The sequence below is a fragment of the Carassius auratus genome, chromosome 42 (assembly GCF_003368295.1).
Source record: "Carassius auratus strain Wakin chromosome 42, ASM336829v1, whole genome shotgun sequence".
Lineage (NCBI taxonomy): Eukaryota > Metazoa > Chordata > Actinopteri > Cypriniformes > Cyprinidae > Carassius > Carassius auratus.
In genome coordinates this window covers 15,269,645-15,293,298 of record NC_039284.1, presented here as the reverse complement: position 1 = coordinate 15,293,298, position 23,654 = coordinate 15,269,645, and the positions used below count along the sequence as shown (strand labels likewise).

General features: G+C 32.1%; 1 pseudogene; it reads left to right on the top strand.

Moving 5' to 3' along the window:
- The first annotated feature begins 245 nt into the window (after positions 1 to 245).
- LOC113060807 (1-phosphatidylinositol 4,5-bisphosphate phosphodiesterase beta-1-like) overlaps positions 246 to 23,654 on the top strand; it is a 61,043-nt pseudogene continuing 37,634 nt past the window's right edge.

The window sequence follows — 23,654 nt, the reverse complement described above, 5'->3', positions numbered from 1 at the left end:
ATATATATATATATATATATATATATATATATATATATATATATATATATATATATAAACGTAAAAAAAAATAATGATCGATTTTCATTTAATTTCCTTCTGCAACATAATTGAGCTTTTAAATCTTGATTTACTTGTAATTATTGTAAAAGATGAAATGATGATGCTGCTTTCTAAAGATGGCAAAAATCCCCACGAGTGTCCTGCATGCATTCTCTTTGCAGAGGTGTTATGAAATGTTTAATTGTGCCGGTTGCTCCTGCAGGGGAGGGATGCGATGCGCACTAGGAGGCGCTGAATCTCAGTGCGCACATGAGTCAATGTGCGGAGGACTCTCTCTCTCTCTCTCTCTCTCTCTCTCTCTCTCTCCATCATTTATGATCGCTCTTTCTCTCTGCAGCTCATTTGCTCCGCGTCTTCGATCACTTCTTTCGTTCTCAATCACAGATCGTTCAGTCCAATCAGACAGCATGCGTTTAACGCGTCCGCGCGCCAAGCGCTTCTAAATGACCATCCGTGCGCGTAAAGCGTTTCCATTCACAACAACTGTTCCGCGCTCCGCTTTTGCTTCTTCCCGGAGAAGAAAAAGAGAGACTCTTGTTTTTTTTTTTTTTCCGCTGCTTTGGCTGTAAATGTTGAAGCTTGAATGGCTGGAGCTCAACCTGGCGTTCATGCGCTTCAGCTCAAGCGGCTGCGCGTGTCCGAGAGTCTGAAGCGAGGCAGCAGATTTATGAAATGGGATGAGGTAAGTCACCAGCATCAGTCTATGTGTGTGTGTGTGTGTGCGGGTGTTTGACGTCTTCAAGTCAGAGAATGAGTGCATATGATGCCTCTGCGGTGAATGCGGTTTGTTGCATTGTTTGTCGCCCAACATCAACCCAGCAAACGGCGCAGACCCTCTCAATCAGCTCCCCATTGATCTTTCCTGAGGTTAGATAAGGTTTGATAGAGGAAGGCGAGTTCTCAAGTCCATCACAGGCGAGTGTCAGAGTCTGCAGAGCCTCAAGAGAATGACATCAGGCTACTTCGTGTGCAGTAATGTCTCACTTCATCAACCTGTCACTAGAAACCTGACTGCACTAATGCAACAAGCTCTCCTGAGATTCCTCACTACACTATGGGTCGAAACCTTTAAAAACAAGCGTGCAGTGGTGTGTCGCATTATATCACGCGTGCTGCATGAGCATTGATGGAGTGCTGAGGATCTCACACACATTCACCTGTTGGATGAGAGAGTTTTCTGCGAGAAAAACTCACTGCAGCTACAGATGGAGCAATGTAAAGATAAGATTCTTTAAGATAAATGTCTAATATTTTCTGTATTTCAAAGCATATACATTTTTTTATTCGTTTCTGCTATTGCAGATGCTTTATTTTGTTTATACTAAATCTTAGAACTGCTTCGAATGAATCATTTGAGAATTGCTGGACATTAAATGCATAAAAAAAAATTATTGCATGCATGAAATCCAATTGTAGGAGACTCCCAAAACTAAATAGGAAGGATTTTAATGCGGTTTTGTAAATGATCCAAGTAAAGCATTTGTTGTTGTTTGTAACATCAGTACTTTTGTCTGTTTTGCAATGCTCTAAGGTGAAGTATAAAAGCCATTCTTGGTCATTTTTAATCATTAATTTTTGAAACTGCTGCTATTCTGTCCCAAAAAGCTACCAGAGATTTTAAGAAGTGAGGCTTTCATTGAATATTTATCATATTCTCTGTAATAATACATTTAGTGGTTGAACAATGTTTTATAATGTCCAATTCTTGTTCTTTATACTTTTAGTTTACACAAATCTTGAATAATTGGTTACATCATTAATAAAAAATCATAATAATAATAAGAGATTTTGAGATTCTGTTCTAGTAAAACATTTGTTGATGTTGTTAGCAACAGTATATTGGTCTGTTATGTAATGCTCTAAAAATAATAAAGAATGGCTTTTATATTTAGATTTATTCATACAGGCTACATTCATGTCCAAAAAAATAAAATAATAAAAAAATAATAATAAAAAGCTGTACATTAAAGTCTTATATAATTTAAAAAAAAAAAAAAAAAAAAAAAATTATTTGAAACTTTTTTTTTTTCCATAAAAAATGATGAAAAAGCTGGTTCATTATTTTTGTGTAACTAAGTCTGATACCCCTTTTTTTTTACATTTAAAAAACAAATAAAATAAAAAAATTAAATAAATAAATTCTAGCATTTTAGCATTTTAATGCACATTATCCAGAATAAAACATTTGTTGATGTTATTAATATCAGTACTTTTGTCTTTTATGTAATGCTTTAAAGCTAAATACATTAATTTTAGAAACTTCTTATGAATTCTGATTAAAACATGTTTTAGGTAGTACACTTAAGTACACATTTCCTCATTTAAAACATTGTTTATCACACATTTTTTGATACCATTTATAGCATGCTCTACCTTTTTTTATTATTTAAACACATTTTCGTTACAAATTAACAACATCCTAAGAACAATTCACACAATTAACATGGATTTGAAAATGTACTGCAGTTGAACAAAACCTGATGATCATGTTCTCCAGAACGATTTGAGATGTTATAAGGAAGAAGAAACCAGTGTCTGTGCCTCTGATTGAATGATATGTCCAAGAATCTGAAATATTGTTTTAAGTTTTAACATTTTAAAGTTTAAAAGGAGACAGAACCCCGTCTTTTCAATGTGTTCGTGCTCTTTTAGAAGCTGTTATCTCTAAGTAAATGCAGTAGGTGTGAGTATTCTGGAGGAGTCTGCCTGCCATCAGCACAATAATGCCGTGCAGCTTTACATGAGCTTATGCTGAAAATGTTGACGTTTAAAAGCTTTTCTCTGCAAATAAAATGGGAAATGTTGGCCTGTTGCTATGGCAACTTTCATGCTTTAAATTCCTCGTCTTTCTTGTCTGCCTTACATTAGCGAAGACACAAGTTGGATGTGCAGTTAGACTGTGGGCAGACCCACGCAAGAGCCGAAATATCACAATCAATTACAGATCTCAGACCTCAGCAGATCCCTAGTCTTTTCAAATGTTCTGTGACTTAAATTTAGTGACTTCCACCGGTGGGAAATTATTACCAGCCAGCGTGAATCACACAGATATAGAACGCTTATGCAACGTCTGAGTCAAACCTCAAATTTCGGTTCGTCCCGAGACCGTATCGAGAAACATGTTTTCAAGTGGATTGCCACAGAAATCCCAAGTGTTTTTCTTGTGCGAGGCAAGATTAGTCTTTACCTCCCTCTGAAACATGACGTGGGCTTACAGAAGACTTTGATTCTGCTGTGCTTTTTATTCTGAGCGCTTAAAATAACTGCTGCAGTTAACTGTGCAGACCATATGATATCAAAATCAGACCTTTAGCCACTGTTATTTTAGTTTATACTATTAGCTTTGGTTAATGTTTAGAATTTTATTTTTAGTTATTTTGTTGTGTTTTTGTCATTTGTATAAATTTGTTTTTTTATATATAAATTTGTATTTATTAGTAGTTGTTTTATTTATTTAGTCAGTTTAGTACTTCAACCTTATATATATATTGCGATTAAGTTTGTCCTAAATAATAATAATTATTATTATTTTTATTAAATTTTATGGATTATATTCTGCCGTATATGATATAAAAATTTCATTTATTAATTTTATTCCATCTGTTTGCTCTAAGCCACTGTTATTTTAGTATATACTATTAGCTTAATATTTTGAATTGGTTTTATTTTTTTTGTTATTTTAAGTAACTTTGTTGTGAGTGTAGTCTGTATACAATAAATAAAATAAAACTTGATGAAAATGATAAATATTTTATTTAATATATTTCTTTTATATTTTATTTTATTTCTCCTAAAACTAATTTGTTTATTTATTTGTTTGTTTGTTTAATTATTTTATTTCATTATAATTATAATACATAATTATAAATGCAGATACATGCATTTAAAATTCATGGCGGTACAGACCAAAAATAAGGACATCTTGGATTTAGATATTGTCCAAAATTGTTATCTAACAACAGCAAGTGTTTCCCATTTATTTACTTTAGACCTTCAAGTTAAACTAAACGGACTTAAAAAAAAAAATATTGCCTTTGCAACAAGTAGAAATAAAACAAGTTTTAAAACATATTGTGAATATGTTGTCCATAGCCATTTTTATATTATTTCTGCTGTGTGTTTATACTTAAATATGTCATTTTATTTCTGCTCAGGATTCTTCTACAGTGACTCCAGTGACGTTACGAGTCGATCCTCAGGGATACTTCCTGTACTGGACGGATCAGAATAAGGTACAATTCTCAAACCAGAATGCAGTTTTATTGAAGCTTGTGATTATTTGTTTTTTGTTTTTTCACAAGTGCTTCTTAGATTTGTGTGCAATTTTTGCTGAACCTTTCAATTCAAGTTTCAATTCAAGTTTATTTGTATAGCGCTTTTTAGGATAAAAATCATTGCAAAGCAACTAAAACTGAACCATGCATGGTAGTGTTATTGTAGCATTATCAACATACCACCTTAGTATTCATTAGTGTTTAGTTTTTATTTTTATATACCGATATTAGGGAGCAAAAAAATGTATTGCTACCGATATATCGGCCAATATTCTTTATGTGTAGGCTATTTTATAGTACAGTATAGTTAAATGTTTGGACACCTCCCATTCATGTGTCTAAACTTTTAACTGGTACTATATATAGAATACAGTATATAGCTTACATAACAGAATATATATATATATATATATATATATATATAACCATCTTTAAACATTGATAACACAAATGTGGTGTTCAACACTTATAATAATGTTCCAAACATAGGCCTATGCAGTGGAGGCAGGGTATTTAACAATTTAACAATACACTTTATTATTCAAAATGAGTCTGACATCAGTGCACTTAACAGTAAACTTTACTTCACTTATTATAAATAACTTAGCAGAAATATATAAAAATTTATATAACTTGAATTAAGAAATTAAACAAGGTAACTGTGTAGGGCAAGCAAGCATCAGGGGCAGGTTTATGCAGGAAGCACAGCTTTTCCAAATGTAAACATCTAAAATTAATAAACAATAATAATTAATAAAACTAAAAATAAATCACAAACTCTATGTTGTGTATTTTCTGGTAATCAAGTGAACATGCAGTACATTCGTATTATTATTATTATTATTTTTTGCAGTTTAATAGCCTATTCACAGACCAAATATGCTGACAAAGTGTCTGCGCTACAACAGATGCGACAAATCGACCACTGAAAATAATTTAAACTTCGTGTCAGCACGTCATAAATAGAACAAGGCATCAGTTTACTGCACCTAAGTGTGGTGTGGTGCGACAAAATACAATAGACCGATGTGATAAGCATGAGTTCTGGGCCTCTACACCAGCTAAACACCAGCATTGACTGAGTGTCCGCGATCGTCTCCGGTGGCTGTAACACAGCCTTTAATGCGCCGCAGACGGCTGTCTCTAACATCGCTGAATCTACTGTTAAAAATGAGCCAGCCATTCATCATATCGTCATGCAAAACTAAGAATATAACTAAGTTATATGTTTTGTAAAAGAAAATTCATATCGGCGGCGTATCTGCGGCACATTCGCCGATTCCGATATATCGGCTAAATGATATATCGGTTGAGCTCTTGTTTTTTCATATGTCTCTGTAAAATTGTATATATTTTATTTGATTTAAGTCATATAAATTAACATTAAATAAAATGTTTATTTATATATTTATTTTATTTTATTTTTGTTAGAAAGTTTTCGTTATTTTGTTGTGTTTTTGTTGTTTTTATTGTCTATTTTTATTTCTTTATTTAGTATTTAAACTAAATAAACAGAAATTTTGTTATTGCAACTAATTGCAAATAAATATTTCTCTAATACATTTTTAATATTCCATTTTATTTAATTTAACATTTCATTTATTTCAATTAACCTACCTTTTTTTAACGTAGTTTTAGTTTTTGTTAACGGTAACAACACTGGTCTTTGGGTTTTCTTAAGGGCTAGACTAACCTGCCAATGACATAGAAATTATTTTAACATTAAATATCACACACGTCACACTTAAGCTTCAGCATCCTGATCACTAAAACAATACATTATAAATATACATCTCTTCAGAATGAAACAGTTTGTTTTATCTTGTGTGGTGTCACTTTCCAAAGTCTGTCCGGAGGGAATGAGGTTGAGTCTTTATGTCCAGATGGAGCACCAACAGCCAAATGCTCACATCGCCTCAGAGCCTGGCTCAGAGAAATGTCCCCCTTTAAATGAGTGATTTTCATCCAAGTATAGATGATTTTTCATTTTAAGTGTTCCAGAGTCTGTCCTTCACTTTTTTGCATTTCAATTAACAATTTTAACATAAAAATAAAGCCATACTGTTCAGTGTTGATCTTAACTGAGGTACCTGGAGCTGCTGAGCTGATAAACACCATCTAATAGATGGTGCTCAATAGTAATTGTGTTGAAATGATCTGATGGAGTTAAGTGTGGGTGAAGAGAACAGGATGTCACGTTGTATTAAAAGCATACAGCATTGCAGAACAGGATGCCAGACAATGACATGAATCACAAGAATCACAAGCACGTTTGGTAAGATAACATCAGTTCATTCTGCCGTTCTGTGTCAGAAAGCACAGTCGTTCCTTATTATTTAAAATTTAGGCCACTGAGCTGATAAAACCAGAAAATTAAGTGCTCACTTGCTGTGAAAATGAATTGGAGTAAAAGAATGTTGAAAAATACTTTGCACTTGTTCATTTCATTTTATATTAATTCACCTCTTTTGATGAACCTAAAATGCCTTTTATATATTTTCAGACATAATTATATGCATGTTACTGGTCTTAAATATTGTTTACATTTTTTTTTTTTTTTTTTTCAAGGGCTAAACTGGGCGAGGAAAAACAAATATTACTTGTAAATTTCAGAAATATTTGCAAAGGTATGGCAAGTTACATACTGAATTAAACGTAAATACAATTTTGAAGTTGAAGTTGTGAGCAGTGTTAATTTAGTATCATTGAGATAATGTTAAATATTTTTGTCATATTTCGAATCTGTTTTTATTTTGTATATTTTCCGTTAGGGTTAGGGTTAGGGTTAGGGTCATTTCCTATTTTAGGTAATGTTTTAATAATTTTGTTGTGTTTCTTTTCTATGAGAAATGTTGCCTTGCAACTATCAGATCAATATTAAAATTTTATTTTATTGAACAATTGTCTATCTGTCTGTCTACTGTATCTAATCTTCTAATGTAATGTTTCTTTATTTGTTTAATTAATTAATTTATTTATTTGTTTGTTTGTTTGTCTACGATAATTATTGATTTTCAAATTTAGTTGTTATTTTCAAATGTATTTATTTTTCTTATTCATTTAGACATTTATTTTACTTTTATTCAAGTTTAGAGGTACAGGTTGTAGGACCTGCCACTAGAGGGCGCTCTGTCAAAACAATAACAATCGCGTGGTTTGATGACGCTAAGAAGGAGCGTGGAATGATGGGATTTGTTGTTTTCTACCCAACTGCTGACGGCCATCAATCAGACGATATGAAAAAGATTACCACTTGTGTACATTCAAACACAATAATTGGGCATACATAGCAAACGCGAGTTTAACGATTTGCACGAGTAGATTACATACAAAGTCAAACATGCAAATATCTTAGAAATTGTACCTTTAAATGTGACCTGGACATGAGTGTGAACTCAGCAGGAAGTGAGGTCATATGAGTTGAATGTGGATTTGGCAGCATATAACACCCTCTGCTCTCCTCTTGTCTTTTTATATAAGAGAATCCATTATGATTCAGTCGAGTGCAAGTGTATTGCAGCAAACTTTAGCATGTCATTACTCATGTCAGTTTGTGAAAGCAGCAGTGAGTAACATCAGAATAATATTCGTCTGAGTGACTCAGTCTTCAGATTCTAGATGGTATTGAACGAAATATTGCTAATTGTGAAAAGCTCACAGGACACTTGAAATACATAGACATTGATATTGGCTGAAACAAAAATATTTTCAAATTAAATTTTACCTCAAAATATAATGGAAAAAAAAATAAAAATATATATAACTTCCTTTGCACTTGTTCATTTCATTTTATATTAATTCACCTCTTTTGATGAACCTAAAATGTCTTTTATATATTTTCAGACATAATTATACATGAAATCAAACTGCCCCTGTCCACTTTCTTAATGCATGTTACTGGTCTTAAATATTTTTAAAAACTTTTTATTTTTATTCTTTTCAAGAGCTAAACTGGGCGAGTAAAAACAAATATTGCTAGTAAATTTCAGAAATATTTGCGAAGTTATGGCAATACAGTTTTAACAAAGATGAATAAAACGAACACTACCATGCATTTTTTTTTTACTTTACTTTTTGTATTTTTTCACATTATATATTGATGTGCCCATTTTAGCCCATTTTAAGACCACCAGTATTTTATTTCATGATGATATATATATTTTTTTCATATATATATATATGAAAAGTTTGGATGTAAAATGTGCTTAATTGTCACACAATTGAAAATAATATCATCATGAAATAAAATACTGGTGGTCTTAAAATGGGCTAAAATGGGCACATCAATATATAATGTGAAAAAAATACAAAAAATAAAGTAAAAAAAAAATGCATGGTAGTGTTCGTTTTATTCATCTTTGTTAAAACTGTATTAGTTTTGTGTATGTGTGTGTGTGTCTGTGTGTGTGTAATCTAGTATAATAATATAATAAATATAATATAATACAATTTTAATGGCCCTTAGATGGGACTTTTTTTATATATATATAAAATATAGTTTATTATCTTTTCTTGGTTTCACCCGGTTTATATATATATATATACAGTATAACAATCTACATGCCAGTCAATGAAAGCAATGAAAGTAAACCTGACCGTTTTTCATGTCCATAATATAATTCCAGAACAGACGCCTCTGGCCAGTAGTAGTATAATAGCATATTGTATTGTTATGCAAACCAAGCATGTATTTGAATCAATACATGAGTTTCTATATTTAGCAGCACTGCAGGCCAGATTGTCACCACTGAGAGTCGAGCAAATCATGACAGTCACTTACAACCGGCTCCATTATTGAATATAGTAGCAGGTTTGTGAGATTTCAGTGGATGGAGAGTCAACAGAGTGTGGTTTGCTCTGCTGAACTTACAGATATTTGATCATGTAATCTCAATGGATTTTCAGCGCGTGCAGAAGCTGGAGTCTGAGCTCGCTATCGACGTCTTCTGCAAGCTGATTTCAAGGGTGCCTGGTGCCTGTCTTCAATTTGCTTTAGCCCAACTCCCCATCATAGACCACCTCCATCCTCTGTTGCCATGGTGCTGGTAAAGCTCCCGCCACCATACGCGGATTTTCATAGATGAACCAGCTGAGTGAGAGATGCTTTCATTATTCAGATAGCCTTGGCACACACTTGAAATTATCATAAATATTAGATTAGTCATAAAACGGGGAAACTATATTGAAAAAACAGCAACTGCATTGCATTGCATCATAATTGCATGCATGCAGGGACCTTCCATGTGTTCGGAAAATGCACAAATTTAAATTTGCAATTTTTCGTCAATGTCATTTCTGCATGTTTTTATTTCACAGTTAGTAAACGTGAGTTGAGTTGAGAATGACCTCGTGGCCGAGTGAATATTAGAGGAGACGTGTTTCTCGTCCTGTGTTAGTGTTTTAGGTCAAAGCCCAAAAATGACATCCTGGGTGTCTTTGTATATTCTCCTGCAGTCTGCTGTCCTCCTGTGTTCACTGAAGTGTGTCACGCACACAGAAACGTGTCAGTGATGGCTGGGGATTGCAACCCATCAATTTACACAAGGACTGTAGTGTTGGGTCTGAAACCACCTTGTAGAGTCCGTGATGAGTCCTAGTCCTTAGCCAGTTGAGTCATGTTACACATGACATGGATTTATCTGTATGAAAAATTATTGAGTCCAAAATTTCCATGTTCATGTCAAGTTCCAAGTTCATTCATCATTGCAGTCTGAGTCTAACCACCCAAACTCTTAAGACCAATAATTTACAATAATGCACAGTAACACAGAGATATAAGATACAGTATATAATATCTTTGTGTGTGTATTGGTATAGATATTTAAACACATTTAATTCTTCAAGTTATGCCAATAGGTGGCGAGAAGGGACAGTCAATTCAATTTGTTTAAAACACGGATTCATTCAGGAGTCAGTGAATCATTCATTCAACCGATTCATTCAAACATACTGATTAATTCAGGAAAAAAAGAAAAGAAAGAGCTGCTCTTATGAGTGAGTCATTGAATTGTTCACTCAAATGACTCGCTGGATCATCCCGAAACAAAACACCATACAGGTGTATTCTCTGTCTACTAACTATTGTCATTGATGGAACACAAAACAGACTTTAACTGGTGATAGTTTGGTTAAAATGTAAGTTAATAGATATTAACTTCTTGTTTATGGAACGGATTGCGGAAGTGTTGCAAGCGCGCTGTTTGTGAGACTCATATTCGTAAACGACAGCACTCTTGCTCACGTGATATTGCTTAAATATGGCTTGGCTTATAGTTAAACAATGCAGTTATGTATCCATTAGTTACTATGAGCTTATAAATCAGCATGCATTAGGAAAATAACAGAATCAGACAAATGTGGTTTAGTTTTTAGAGTGTGATGTCACATCACAGGGCCACCGTTGTGTCAAGTTCTCATGTGTTGCAAATGTTTGTGGAGCATATGAGGACGTTCAGGTTTTACCGTCATACAAATAACGTTCTATTTTTACCTTCCAATCATTGCTGTGTTGCATAAATGAGAATAAGGAGCCAATGCATCTTTGTTTTGTTCCAGTTCAGTTGTAGCTCGGTCATGCCAGCAGAATGCCGTCAGCTTTGGTTTCTGCTGCAGCTGTCAGAAATCATATCCATCAGCATGTCCATTACACACTGCAGACGCAAATAACGCGGCGCTCTGGCCCTGCATCATTTCCTTACCAGTGTATCTAACGAGAGTATTCCATTGAGTCTTTGATCTAAAACCTGCGCGCGTGAGTTAGTCACTACGTTTCATGTCTGTTTAATTATTTATTCTTGATTTTTCCATGTCAACTTTTATGTCTTTTGTGCTATTTAACCTTATATTGATTCAGTTCAACAGCATTCAATTGTTCTTGTGAGCTGTGGCCTAAAACATGCCCCTCCCTCTTTCAGGAAACAGATCTATTGGACATCACCTACATCAAAGATGCAAGAACGGGGAAATGCACCAAAACGCCAAAGGTAAGACTGGTGTATTCAGTGCATCCTGCTATTATCACCCAAATCTGCTAGCCAATGCTAGTTCCAACATGCTAATTTATAATAAGAAAAGGAAAGTTCACCCACAACATATCCACCTTGTTTTTAACATGAAGAACGGGCATGGCATTTATGAAACATTTTTAGAAGAAGGCCTACCAAAGATCATTATGCTGCTTGATATTGCAAACTTGTATTATCGTATCATTTTAATGTATTGTCATAATTATAAACAATGGTTTTTACCGTTTTTCTTCTAGCATTTGGATAACGTTTTGCAAGGTGCTATCAAACTTATAAACATACGTTCTTTCAGTATCATTAACAGAAAGTTTGTTCAACATTAAAATCATTATTTATATATTGTTCATGGAATGTTTTTTTGAAACGTTTTAGTTGAACGTTTGGCTAACATTTTTTAAATGTTACTTCTTGTTTCGGAATGTTCAGAGAACATTCAAAGTAGCGTTTCCATAATGTGTGCAACATCTTAATGGAATATTCCCTTAACATTTGCATAACCAAGAATTTTTGTATTTTATTTATTTATTTTTTTACATTTTGAATGTTAGTGATCTTAATGGGAACGTTAGCAAAACATTCTTAGAACATGTTTTTGTTAGCTGGGACACATTCGTGTACCTTAGTCTTTTTGTCCTTCAGAAATCAATTACTTTAGTGTTTTGGTTCATCTGCAGAGTTGGAAGGTTGAAGTCATTTTTGAGATGCCTGTGGACTAAATGAATGAGAAAATAGTGGAAAAGATGGGCGTCACCATTGGAGATGGTCTCCTCCGTTCGCTCGCATCAGTTTATAATCACGTCCTTGTGTAAAGGAGGTTTAGCCATTACTACGGCAGCGTGCTCTGTTTCCCAGGCCCTATATAGGTTAATAGCTCTTGTGGGTGATAAGCATCTCTCTTTGAGGGTAATGGTCTGTGCAATCTGGTGTGGAATGGCCACAGGCAGACAGACATCTGCACCCACGCTATATCTGGACCGCGCCAGGCTAAATATGGAGCCCGTGGGCTGCGGGTCTCCCAGGTGAACTCTTTCCTGACACTCACGGGTGTTATTTGTGTCTGTGAAATGAGAGAACGAAACGCACAAATGCAGTGAAGAGTCGTGTCATGTTCCACCACAGCCGATGTCGACAGTGTGTCTGTTGTAGTCTTGAGTTTATGCTGTGGATTCACTGATTCCAGTGTGGTTGGTGCATCAGAAGGACGTGGAGGAAAAAGCCAGGAGTTTGTGAAAGCGGTTAATCATGCAAACAAAATGAAATAGATTTTATCTTTTGTATCACGTGATCTAGATGTGGTTTCCAGTTTCATTGGCTTGAATTTTATATTAATAGATACTTTCATCCCAAAATTAAACACAAAAACGTATAATATAGTGTAATTTTTATAATAAACTTGCAAAATATAATTATATATAATTATATATATTGCATTATTATTTTTTTAATAAAAAAAGCTTTTTTTCGTGGGATCTTTGTGACTTAGAATTTAACATTAAGTTTTTTATGCATAATTATATTATATATATATATATATATATATATAATGTATGCAATTTAATAAAACATTTAAAATTAATTATTATATGTTATTAACTTTATTTCATGTTTTTAAATAGTGTTTGTTGGACCACTGGAATGTTTGACATTTTAACATTCGCTTTCAAGCACTTTTACTTTACCTGTTGTTTGCTGTATCTGGTTACTCTGATGAAGAGTTTATATGAGTTATTACTCGTTCGTTTCTTTACATCTTCTTGTACTGCGGTGGTCTGAGTGAATACTGCGGTCTCTCTCTCTCTGTTCTTGCGCTGTGATATAAAGCATCTCCTCGGAGCGAGTGTGTCATGATTGAGAGGGATTCTGGGAAACGCGGTGTGCTGGTGTCAAAGGCAGCTGAATAAATCTTGCAGCGACGCGTTTATATGAGGGCATCCACGAGCCACAACAAACCGTCCATCCACCCGAGGATGTAGAGGTCGAAGCCGTTTCCACAGACTGAGAATGAGACGCTGTACGAGTGTGAGAGATGATCGATTGAACCACTGAGGACACGTGAAGCTGCTGGAGAAATGCTGTTCAAAAATAAACTCTGCTCTCACCGGTGGCTTTTTTGGATAAATATTTGGTTGTTTTTGGTAGTGCTTAGTGATATTGAATTTTGAGTTTAAATTGCATTTTTGAGTTTATATTAAATGTACTTGAATGATCCAATATTGTGAATCACCATCATCATGATTCATATAGGCCTTTTTTATACATATATGGTGGTGATTTCAGAAAAATATGTACTGTAAATATCAGATATTTATAAATGCTTTTATATTTACAAGTATAGAATTACCACTTGGGATTACTTTACACTTATTTATATATGCAATGATACATGTTTATGTTTATAATAAGTATTAGATTTTGACTAATTAATTTAGTAATTATTTTATAATTTTTTATTTATTTTTTAATAATACATTTTAGTAAAATATAATACATAATTATTACATATTATTATTATTATTATTATTATTACAAATTAAATAAAGATTGTTAGTAAATGTATATATATATATATATAAAATTATATTTTATGTACAAGTGTTTATTTATAAGAAGTTATTAAGTAAAATTTGGTAGTATAGACTTAGGGTTATTGAATTTCTAATAGATGTGAAATTTTATTAATAATAATAATAATAATAATAATAATTATAATAATAATAATAGTGGAATTGAATGAATTATAATAGATTTATAACTATATTATGTAAGTAAATGTATATATTTAAATACATTAACTTGGATTTATCACAGGTAAAAAATTAAATTAAATTAAATTAAATTAAATTAAATTAAATTAAATTAAATTAAATTAAATTGTTTCTTGCATTGACAAATCATCATATAATAATGATTTCTGAAGATCATGTGACACTGAAGACTGTAATAAATTATATTTGAAAATATATATTTACATAGAAAAATAGAAATGTAATATTTCCAACCCGATCTCACGGCAATTCGTACATATTTTACAAGGTGGCTTATTTGTACGAATTCGTACGACCACACTCGTACAATTTCATACGATTTTTGCCAAATCGTACGTATTTTACGAGTTGCACAATTCGTATGAATTTGTACGAATGACCTACACCTAACCCTTCCCCTAAACCTAACCGTTAGACAAATCGTATAAAATCGTACAAGTGAGGTCGTACAAATTCATACGAATAAGCCACCTCGTAAAATACGTATAAATTGGTCGTGAGATAGCGTTGAATATTTCACAACATTACTGTTTTTATTGCGTTTTTAATCAAGTAAATGCAACCTTGGAGGACAGTAGAGACTCTTTTATCTATCTGTTTTCTTTTCTTTACTTTTATGGCAAATCATCAAACTCTACTCTAATTTTCTCTTTTGTTCGTCCCAGAGTAGCAGGTTACTTCCAATTGCAAGCTGTTTAGCTAACTTTTTTTATTAAGAAAGAAATGTGAGTGTTTTTAATCACTAGTGTGCTGAGACCATCAACAATATCCTGCTGCTTTTGTTTGCAATTGTTTTTGTTTTTTTTATGTGAGCCATTAAAGATGTTTTTGTTAATTGAAAAGAAGAAAGATGCCATTGATTTGCTGTGCGCTTGTAAAACAGACAGAAGAGAGCGGAGGAACTGCTCATCTTTCAGGAGTTTTTCCCTTGGCTTCTCGTTAAATCACTCGTTAGAGAACAGTAGCATACTGTAAATTACTCCATTGAAAAATGGAGAAGATAATGAGATGGTTATGTCATAAATGTATATGATTCATATTAAAACCAATCACAATGTCTGGAGCTGTAGTGGGTCATCTGTTGATAAGCAGCCAGAGCTTTGCTAATGGCGCTAAACTATTCTTAAATAAACTAAATTATTCTTAAATAGTTCAATTAAAAATAAACATTCTGTCATTTCTTTATATGTCTCAATATAGTTGTAGAAATATAAGAAATAAAAGAAACATAAAAAATATTGTTAGTGTTTATACATGTAATAAGTATAGACTTAGTATTTAGTATTAGGAATTTCTGAAAATATGGATTATGAAATTGTTTTTATTATTATTATTATTATTATTATTATTATTATTATTATTATTATTATTCATTTTAATAGATTGATATACATGTATTATTATTATTTTTAAATATAATTATTAATATTGCAAATTAAAAGTATTTTATTAAATGTAAATATTAATAAAACATTTAATTAATTGTATATATGTTTTAGATTATAGTAAGTGATTTTATCTAAAATGATTAAATGTTAAGATGTATATTTATAAATATAGACTTAAAATTTAGGATTATTGAAATTCCTAATGTACTGATGCTTATTATTTTTGTTATTATTATTATTATTATTATTATTATTATTATTATTAAATATTTTAGATAATTTAAAGACATTTATTATTATTATTATTATTATTATTATTATTATTATTATTTGCAAATTCAAAATAGTATATATATTAAAAATATGTCTAATGTTAAATTATAAAAATAAATACTTTATAATATTTACACAGTCTTATTGCTTAGGATTGTCATTATTATTATTATTATTATTAAATCAAATGTCTCTCAATATATATTGAAACATTTTATATTATTCTTATGTTTCATATTAATTATAGAAATATAGAAATTTGTAGTTCAAAGTAAGGGTTTCTATATAAAATTAATAAATATTATTTGTAATTATTATATAGACTTCTGACTCAGAATCATATAATTTTCTAATAGTACTCATATTTATTTATATTATGATTATTATTAATTATAATAAAGTATTGTCATTTGATATAAATGTATGATAATAATTATTATTATTATTGCCATTGTTATTATAAATGCAATATTAAGTCATACATCTGTGTTTAGAAATGGTATACATTTTGGTTGAAAACATGAGGCCAGCTGGAGTTATTTTGTGATTTGAGTTGATTTTGCGTCCTTCACTGATTTCTTCGCTGCATTGGATTGTCAGTGGATGCATTTGCTCTTACTTGAGTCTTTTCCATGCAACTGCATATATTTTGAGTTAGACTTAAGATCGCGGCCCTTTTTTTTCTTTGAGCATTGAGCCGTTGAAGCGTGCAGCAGACAGAATTAGAGTCCTTCTGCTGCAGCTTCCACCCACTCGCAGGTTTACCCCGCAGACTTCTCACGTGTTACCGCAGTAAAACTCTCATGAGCCTGTGTGCGTGTGTGTAATCAGCAGAAGTATGACTGTTGCTCATTCGTGGGGTCAGTGAGTTGAACTTTCATGCATAAGTCATCCAGGAGTGAGATGTTTTCTGAAGCTGAGAATCAAACATGCGATGGATGGAGGAATAAAATCGTTTTTTAAGTACTTGTTGGTTCGGTACTGAAGTGTAAGACGTGATTGTTTACACTGTGTAGATTCTTATTAGTTTGTAAAGGCACATCAGTCAGAGCATTATAGGCCGATAGCCTTAAAGCTTAACGCTGACAGCAAACGAGAGAGTATTGTAAAATGTAATGTAAAAATCTAGTTTTTGATGTTGATTTTCCGCACTGTTGCAGTATGTGGTCATAGCTCTGTTTTCAGGAGTTTCCCTGTTTAATTACAAGGTGTCAGAATCACTCAATTAAGGAAGTTCTAAGCGGCCATGCATTATATATTTTTTTCTTTTTGTTTTCTCATTATAACGACTTAATTTTCTCGTTATCTCGACATAACGAAGGTCGTTTTCTCGTTATAACGACTTAATTTTCTCGTTATCTCAACATAACGAAGTTCGTTTTCTCATTATAATGACAATTTTTTCGTTTTCTCGACATAACGAAGGTCGTTTTCTCGTTATAACGACTTAATTTTCTCATTATCTCGACATAACGAAGTTCGTTTTCTTGTTATAACGACTTATTTTTCTCGTTATCTCGACATAACGAAGTTCGTTTTCTCGTTATAACGACTTCGTTTTCTCTAAGAAGTTACAAAACTGCGCCAGCAGGTGGCACTATAGACCTGAATATAACTGATGGGGTGTTGTATACTATCCACTTTACTGTACGCGGACCTTCCTTGTGATCGCTACAATTTGTGCAGTCTTGTTCATTACTGACATTGAATTAATTCATAAATGTTAAATGCTTGAATCAATATGAATATTTTGTGTATCAAGTTCCTGCTAGATGCATGAGTTTCACCAACACGTTCTGTGTCATAAAATAACTGCTTATCAAAACCAAGGTTGACGTCACTGTATTCTGTTTATCTACAGTAGGACGGGATTTAACGATGTAGGCTGATGTGCTTCTTTTCCTTATTACTAATATTTATTGTTAACCATATTGATGAGAAATGTGATGTATATGTAAAATCCATAGGCTAATTTAATTCAGTTTTTTTTTCTATAATGTTGTAATCGTTTTTTTTCTACACACACACACACTACACGTACACATGAACGCTCTTTTCAAACAGAAGCTTGTAACACACATGATATCTGCCACATCATATAATGACTACTACAAATTACAAATTATATATAATTTTAATTCAAATAAAGGGAAAATGAAAAGTGAGTTTAATCCAAGCAGCTCTAATGGCGCGGTGTTGCCATTTAAACATGTTAATTACAAAAACAAAACGTTCGTTGTACTGTCTCTGGAAAAATCAACAGTGATTGATCAGCCTTTATTTATGTTCAGTATTGTAGACGTTATTACCTAGACGAAGCTAAATTTGCTGAAATATAGGCTACAGTAAGAGCGCCTGCATGGCTGTCCATCAGATGCCTGTCAAAGTTGAGTTCGTTACTATAGCAACAGTAAAACTGTCATGTCGTTATAACGAGAAAACAAAATTTCGTTATTGTGAGATAACAAGAAAAATAAGTCGTTATAACGAGAAAACAAACTTTCGTTATGTCGAGATAACGAGAAAAATAAGTCGTTATAACGAGAAAACGAACTTCGTTATGTCGAGATAACGAGAAAAATAAGTCGTTATAACGAGAAAACGAACTTCGTTATGTCAAAAACGAGAAAATTAAGTCGTTATAACGAGAAAACAAACTTCGTTATGTCGAGATAACAAGAAAATTAAGTCGTTATAACGAGAAAACAAACTTTCGTTATGTCGAGATAACGAGAAAATTAAGTCGTTTTAACGAGAAAACAAAAAGGAAAAAAATTATAATGCATGGCTACTTAAAACTTCCGTACTCAATAAAGGTTTTCTACAAAACAATACTTGCCTGCTGGTTTAATACTGTATGACACCTGATTATTTCTTACTTGTGTTACTGCAACTTTAGTTTAAGCAACATTTATTCATTGAACATTTGCTATTGTCCGAAGCCAAGTATGAATGAGGTTTTCATTTTATTAACTCAGCATTTTTCCAAAGCAAAATAAATAACCAGTATTAGCATCACCTCATCACGACAGCAGTACGTGTCTGAACTCCAGATCTAACACATCTCGCTTGTTTTAATTGCTTATTAGTGACATGAAAAGGCTTCGCTCGGCGCCAGGCTGACTCTCATTGTCCTTCAGGTCGTTCTCTCGTCTTTGGTGGTTGAAAGCGATCCAGTGAGCTCAAAGCAAGGGATTCTGGTCAGAGCAGATGCGCCGTGGCCCTTCACTTTGATACGACATGGTTCGGTTAGATTCGGCTCCCAAAGGCAGCGGGGTCTTGATGCATGTTACCATAGAAACTCTGGTGGGAAGGCTCCCTGTGTGTGACTGGAGCCAAAGGCACTGGAGCTAATGAGGTTGTGAGAAAGGGCATCCAACATGGCGAGGAGCCTCGCGGAGGACAAGGTGACAACAATGACAACAGCGGCTCTCCAGCGCGCCGGCGGCCCAGAGACGCTGACTCATCTGATCTAAAACCTCCTCCTCAACAGCTCTGCCATCGTCAGAGTGAATATGCATTTCACTGCATTCTTTCCAGGCCCAAAGAGAGAAAGCGTTGGTGATTATCACAGATGTAGGTGGACCGACGACGCTCTTGTTGAGAAACCTTGTTGGTGGAGTTTGCTAGAGAAAGCCTCGGTGAATTGGACAAACACACCTAGTTTGGGATTTCTGGTTGCACCATTTTGTTTTGATAAATATAGTAATTGTAAAAAAAAAAAATGTTTTGCATGAGTGTGTAAAAAGCACCAGGTTTGCAGTTCTTCAGTGTCAGGCTGCGTATTTTGTCAAAAAAATATATACAATTTAAGTTTTAATTTAGCCAAAAAATGAAACCAAATATACAGTTTATTTAATTATCAGTTAATGACATTTATTTAATAATCAACACTCAAATACAAACTGAGTTGCATATAAACATTTAAATTGCACATGCAAGTTTATTTAATAATCAATGTATTAATCACATTTATTTAAAAATCAATGCAGTTGTGTTTCCCCTCAAGTTTTGAAATATGAACATTTAAATGGTGACTTTAATAAAAAAACAAGCTTTCATGACATATTCATTCAAACATACATTAAATAAATAATGCAACAACCTAAGTTAAATATAATAAATATGTAGTTATATATTCCAGCTGCTGCTGAAATGTCAGTGCATTACAAAACAGTAAGTAAATAAATAAATAGTAATCATAATATATATATAATTTTTATATATTATTATATATTATTAGATAAAATAGAAAACAGCTGGCAAATCTAGGAGGTGTTGAGATGATGTCAGTGTTTTTTGTGATTATGCTGCAGAAAGCGATGGTTTTTCAGTCAGTAATATAGTTTATTACAGGCAGAGCTGGATTCCTGAAGACGGAGAGAGAAACGAACAGAGGTCTCCGTGCACAGGAGAGCTGTAATATATGCAGGTGTGCAGATAAATCTAAATCCAATTTATTTTCCTCTCAGCAGGACCTTTCATTTTTCCGGCATCCTGCAGAGGAAACAAAACTAGATTTGCATGAAACATGCACATGTGAGAGAATTCCAGACTTCACATGAGGATACAGTCTCTCTCTGTGTGTGTGTGTGTGTGTGTGTGTGTGTGTGTATATAGTACAATATTTGTATAGTACAAAATTATTTTTTACAGCAAATTTCTTGTTTTATTTCATATTTTTATTAAATGAAAATCATGAATAAACTCATTATTAATATTTTAGTCATGTTGAATGGATCAAAAACATTGTGAATATATTACATATAAAAAAATAAAAACTATTATTATTATTTAGAATCTAACTGTATTTCCACGTGACAATATGTTTTATCATACTGTACCATTTTTTTACAATAAATTTCACATTTTATTATATTGATATTGATTTATATGTAGTATTGTAGTATTTTAACAAAATATTTATATTTATTTTCCTATATATTTATTATATTATAATTTATTGATGAACCTAATAAAATTCATTATTATTATTATTATTATTATTATTTTCTAGCTATTATACAAATCAAAATCAGTGTAAATTAAATTTCAATTGGAAATTGATATATATATATTTACCTTTTTAAATTCACTTTATGCTCATAGAATGCGATTCTTGATATTTTGAGGAAAATTAAGAAATTTTGATGTAAAAATTTGTATTATAAATTTACAGTTGTCCTATAAAATTAAAAAGTACATTTTAAAAGTACAGTAGTATTACAATTTTTTTTACAAAATAATTGTATTTTTATTTAATAATAATAAAGAATAAGAATAAAACTCTAAAAAAAAAAATAATTATTATTAATATTTTCTAATAATATTGAATGGCTCAAAAACAGTAAATGAAAACTTAAGTGGAATGATTTTATATATATATATATATATATATATATATATATATATATATATATATATATATATATATATGTATGTATGTATATATTCTAGTCATTCTAGAATGGTTAATTCTTTCTAAATATATCTATTCAAATGATAATTTTTCAAGTCCCAGCATTTCTGCAACAAAAAAAAAAAAAAAAACACCCTTGCATTGTGATGCTGAATTTTTACGTTAAAAAGCATCATTAAAATGTACTGTAAAAGATAATACATGCATTATGTTTAGTGCACATGTGATGAATGAATGAAAATAATCATGCAGTAAGCATAGGCTATTTCCAGGCTTGGTCTTTTTTTAGTGCCGATCTCACACCCATCTGTCCGGCTGACACAGAACTCCCCTTTTAAAGAGTCAATTTAATATTCAATAACTGCATGTATTATTCATGTGCTATTCAGAGCTGGTGTCTGCAGTACACACAGTGGCTTTCACTTATGAACCTGTGTCGTCTGTCATGCTGTCGGAGGAAAGCACTTTAAATAAAAGTCGAACAGTATTCTGGCTGCAGGGGCCCCGGGGCCAAACCAGTCATGAGTTATGAGGAACACGAGAAGATCCTGCTGCAAACAGAGCTGGAACGAGTCTCTTCACTGCAGAACATCACTGGAACATGCACAGACAATATTAGAATAAAATTGTTTTATTGTTACAAATATTTTTCTCTCTTTACCCTTTTTTTAATGATTAAACTTTTAAAATAGAGGAAATATCAATATTGTAATTTTGCAGTTATAATTTAAATAAAAAACAAGTTTATATAATTTGTATACTTTATTTTACAGTGATATTTAAAATAGTAATGTGTCTTATTTTTTATTTTTATTTTTTTATGTTATATTTCTGTAATATTTTATTAAATATGTTTGTGTTTAATATATTTATTCTATTTTATATAATGTATTTATTATTATTATTAATAATAATAATAATAATAATAATACTAATAATAATAATAGCCAAATGTATATATTTTTATATATTATTTTACTTATAGTTTATATTTAAAAGTAACATATGGCATTAATAATTTCTCTTATTGAGTTGTAGTTTTTATTTATTTATTAGTATCTTAATTTTGTGCATTTTTTATTTTAGACATTAAAAAAAATTAATATGATATATTTATTATTATTATTATTAATAATAATAATAATAGCTAAAATGATATTATATTATTTGTTTTTATTTTACAGATCAATATTAGATTATTAATATATATTTTGTTTTTATTTAGTATTTCATTGTTTTTTAATTAGTATTAATAATCATCATTTCTCTGTGATCTTCTGGTCTGTAGATCCTTCAGTGAACATCTGTGGGATTATTTTCTCGTCTGTTTTATGGTCTAACAGCTGAAAATCGTGCATTCATGAGAACTTATTGACTTAGACAACATCACTAACAGAAATATACAAGCACGTTCTTGATGTTCAGCATTTAGATATGTTTACAGAAATATATGGTGTGTTTAATAATGTTTTTAATCTTTTTATAGTGTCATTGGCATCTTCCTCAGAGCAGCTGTTCAGCTGAATCATGATGATTTAAGATCCAATTTAATCACCAAGATTTACATAATTTACAAATGCAGATTCTGTAGGTGCAAACAGCATGAAGTGCATGCAAATTAAGCTTATATTTCCCCCCAAAATTTAAATGAGCTGAAAATGTGTTCACCCTCAGGCCATCAAGAACATACAGCAGATTTAGGAGAAATTTTTCCATTTTTGGAGAAAATGCATCACTGTCTGACCCCTGGATGGTCAGCAGTGAATGGGTGCCGTCAGAATGAGAGTCCAAACAGCTGATAAAAACATCACAAATAATCCACACCACTCAAATCCATCAGTTAATGTCTTGAGAAGTGACGTTTCTATACTGCTTGTGTATTATTGTGATGTTTTTATCAGCTGTTTGGACTCTCATTCTGACGGCACCCATTCACTGCAGAGCATCCATTGATGAGACACTGATGCAATGCTACATTTCTCAGAATCTGATGAAGAAACAAACTCATCTACATCTCGGATGACCTGAGGTTGAGTAAATGTTCAGCGATTTTTTTGGGTGAACTATTCCTACACCTAATTCTGATTATATTTAAAAAAAAAATTGTCTTCATACTCAAAGATGTCCAATGAAATATTACATTACAGAAGTAAAAGTGGTTGCAAATGGCATCTTAATTACAGTATTTATGCTTTCGGGGGAAATAAAAGGAAACGGGTTCATCGATGTATTCTGGGTGTGATGGTCTATTCAGTGTTTACACATCTTTCTGATTGAATGAAATATTAAAGAGCATCATTTAGCAATGGATCTAAATGCTAGTTTGATCAATCATCTGGTGCCTCAAGTAGCATGAAGACAAGTGAAGCCATTGAAACGCCACTGAAATGAGCGAAGGCTTCCGGATCTCTGATGCATGTAGACTCTGTAATCTCCTGCTTTTCCTC